Below are 4,202 nucleotides of genomic sequence, written 5' to 3'. Positions count from 1 at the left end.
ACCAAATGTCATCATAGACGCTCGGGGAGGCATGAGATAGGGACTTGTGAGGACTTAGTTATCTCACCATTTGACGACCTCCAACAAAAATTTTTTAGATGACAATAAATACAGAAGTTTGAGGAGTTTGACATGGAAAAATATTTCGATTTCAGAAATCTCAGGTTTAATTGTCGAATTTTTAAAATTATTTTTGAGGTGACATTCTAGAGTCAAGTTTAAAAAATTAAAATTAGATCCCGGAGTTTAAAATTCTAAGGCATTTGGCATCAAAAAATATTCATATTGAAAATCTCAATTTCTTTCTAAGTTGACAAGTCGATTTAAAAAAAACCTTTAAGACCTCGAAGTATCAGGTATTTCTAAGACATTTGGCATCGACATTTTTTTTCGATTTCGGAAATTTCATAGCCCTTCTCCCATGGTTTCATGACAGCTATAATCAATTTTTTTTACAAGTAATATAATAGTTTTTAAGTCGTTTTGAAACTTACATAAAACGTTTTGCATGGTCTAACAACTTAGTAAGAACAACTCACCGAAAATAAAATAACTAAAGCAAGAATTATACGATTAAACATTGTTAATGTAATTCTCTCACAAAACTACTTTCGTGTCAATGTGTGGTTTAAAGTATATCTATGATACGTTTGCTGTGGGCGAAAGGATTTATTATCTTTCTAGGTTTGGTGTAATTTTACGGTTAAGGAAAATTTTATGAAATACCAAAAAATGGAAATACGTATACGATTGATTTTTATGTTTCACTTTCAGAACGCTTGCATTATTTTTGACGCAACGTAGCTGATATCTATCAAAATGACGATAAATCACAATTATTAGTTTTTATTAGTTATAATTCTTATTTATATCTATGTATTCACGGAAATGTTGAAAAACTGTTCACTTGGCTGCAATATAATCTTATAATGGTTTTCAGAAGGCTTTTGTGGAGTGTTCAGTTTCAATGCGAGAATTATGATACTCAAGAGAGTTACAAGTATTTACTAAATTGAAAATGTTACTTGAGATAACCTTACATATAAATTAAATAATGTTTTCAAAAAAATGTTTTTACGTAATATGACAAATAGTGATAGATCGTATTGGATCTGCTTTTGAATTGTAGGTCATATTTCAACTGAATATTAGAACTAGAAAAGAAATGGGGTAAAACGTTACAACAAGTTTTCTGCTGTCATTAAAACTATATGCAATCGATTCGGTAGACTTTTTTACATCAGAAACACTCTTTTCGCTTTTCTGCAAGTACTTCGGTTTTATGTTATGTAGTTAAGCTTGAATACAATACACTACAAAATAGGATCTTGGGGTAAAATGAACATGATAGTGTTTGGTGCGGTCCTTCTAAATACGTGGAATCGATTGTACTGTCCATTTTACATCAAAAAGTGCTTTGTGACCAGCTATATCATGCCTCCAACAAAATCGTCACGTTGTTTTGGTCAATTTTTCCGCACTGTGCAATGTTTGCCAATTAATTATACAATACCATCTTTGAATTCAAAACAACTAATCGCACTAACAATAACGATTGGACAGCGGAACAAACATCAACGTTCACACCCATTGAATAGAACTGCAAGAATAGAAATGTTTTGAAAGATACCCAGTCTTTTTTTTGACTGGAACACAAAAGTCAAAGCAAAGTCTTGGCTTCACTCCTTTTGAAGGATCTGGCCTTTCTGTTTTAACAGTCTTCGCAGCCGATTCTTAGCGTACAGAATCATTGGATGGCTAGTGACTGGAACACAGCGACTCGGAAACAGCAGGTATGATATATTTCCTTCTTAGTGGAACATCTCGACTACTGGAAAATATTCATCAAACTTAACAATATCTGCGATACCGAAGTTTTTTTTATTGCGAAATCAGTCTATTTTATCTATTGAAGTTGAGATACCAAAACTGCATCATAGGAAGCAATCGGTAAATTACATTTAGATCTTAGCATGCTTAAGCCGTGAAACAATAAAATTAATCCATTCTATCGCTACTACTACCCATAGTAACAAATTGTTTTTTCTTCACGCTGTTAATATTTCTTTCAAATATAAGTTTTGTGTTGAAATGACGCCATGCCTTCATCTTAGATTCATGTCTCTTTTCCCACTGCAATTGCAGTTCACCACTCATTGAAACAGTGAAATGCGTTTGAAAAAGTTTTCAATCATGCTTAGTATTCAACTCATAACCTTATCAGTCCAAAGCAATGGTGGTTCAGAGCTGGCAAGAGTAGAGTTATGCGTGCATCACTGTCTTATCGTCGCGTCGGGGAGAGTGAATTTTCCGCAGAAAAATGAAAACACACGAATCCAGAGAAAGGGGTGGAGATCATAATTAACCTAATCTGGATCTGTGCTGCATTGTGTTCCACCTGAATATGTTTTCGATGCACACAGAACCGATGTAACCATTGCATTGTGTCGCAGCTACTGTGCGTCAGTCTGATGAAATTCCAACAGTTCGGGGGGAGGAGGACATCGTCCCCCGATGTCGTCTGAATGAAGGAAAATTGGCACGACCACTTTTCCGCTAGGCACAACATTACCATAACCGAGACAGAGCAGGAGAGAGAGAGGGAGAAAGAGCTAGCATAAAACAATGTAACTCTGATTAAAGGTCATGGGAACTGAAGTGAGTGTGGCTCGACGAAGAACGTTGTTTCGGAGAATGTTCATACAATAGGATGTTCGTTGTGACGAAATAATTTTGTGTTACTAGGACAGTTCAGATGAAACTTTTAGGCCACAGCAGCACAAACTGTTATGATGGACTGAAAAGTTACTGAAAAACAAAATTGATACTCCATTACACGCAGGCTGTTGAAAGCTGGACTTGAATCTACCAATGTTCCGTACCACATGGAGTCCAAAATTACCTAATTGCTCCAACCGAACTCTTTTGTGAGGTTTACAATGAAAGTTCAGGGTTTTAATCATAGCATACAATAGTCATCGCCGACATTGCAGATGGGCTTCTCGCAGTGCAATTGACATCACAGGGTGCAATAATCGACCAGAGACCCCGGCGAGAATGGTTTTTTTTTCTCCAATGTCGAACATTAATGAATTTTGAATTTGTCATGCTACTGCTGGTTTCATATGGAACCTATTAGCAATCAATCGATTTCGTAACCAAGTACATCTGAACGATGGATATGTAACTTTTAGAGTCGAATTGACGATGTTCGTCATATGTAGTAATGAGAGATGCCAATGATGGGTCCAAGTTACGTCATTATTAGTTTCGTGATTTCAACTCAGACTGATCTAGTCGGGAAAATTAAACTGTATTTTAACACATTGAAAAATCATTTGTGTAATTTTCACATGCATACTTGATCTATACGATTCGCCAGTTGGAGTCTCATGCTCAATAATGTATGAGCGTCAAGCGAACATCGTACATGTTTTTCAGAGGAAAAATTGTGACCAATATCATAAAGTTCACCAGTGCAAACATCAATATCATTTCAACAATTTGGTAATTGTCAGACTTCACATACTCCGATTTAAATTAAACTTTTCACAGGTCTGTAATATGACAAACCCTTTAAAATTAACTTATTTTAAACCACGAATGAAGAGACCAACCCGGACCAAAAGTTACTTTTAAAACGGGTAAATGAATTTTTGTACGTACTTTTTGCATATCACTGTAGCTCGGAAACTATTAATCGTAAAAATCTGCTGTCGACTCCCGAAACAGAAACGAGAAAAAAGTTTTAGAAATATTACGGGGTATTGATCATGTCGATTCCAACGTGAGATTTGAGAGTTACCCGATGGTCAAAACTCCACTGCCGATAAAGCACGAAGCGGCAGGCCCCACGAAGCAGAACAGAGCCAAAACCACAAAAAATCAAGGATGAAACCGGAAGCAAATAAATGACAATAATAATAATAATAATAATACACAGTTCGAATTATTGTGATTGTGATTTCATATCTCATAAGATGCACATAAATGGAGCATCGTATTTCACACGAATTTTTTAGTCAAGAACATGTAAAATTGTGTGATTTGAAAATTACATGGGTTGAAATCAAATTGGGATAAAAAAAACAAAAGATCGATAGAAAATGCGCGACTTGAACCGAGAAACATTAGATCACAAAACACGCCATGTAATGGATTGAGTCACAGATGCTCATACTTGCTTGATAAATAATTGATAC

The sequence above is a fragment of the Malaya genurostris genome, chromosome 2 (genome assembly GCF_030247185.1).
Source record: "Malaya genurostris strain Urasoe2022 chromosome 2, Malgen_1.1, whole genome shotgun sequence".
Classification (NCBI taxonomy): Eukaryota; Metazoa; Arthropoda; class Insecta; order Diptera; family Culicidae; genus Malaya; species Malaya genurostris.
Note: the sequence above shows the minus strand (reverse complement) of the source record.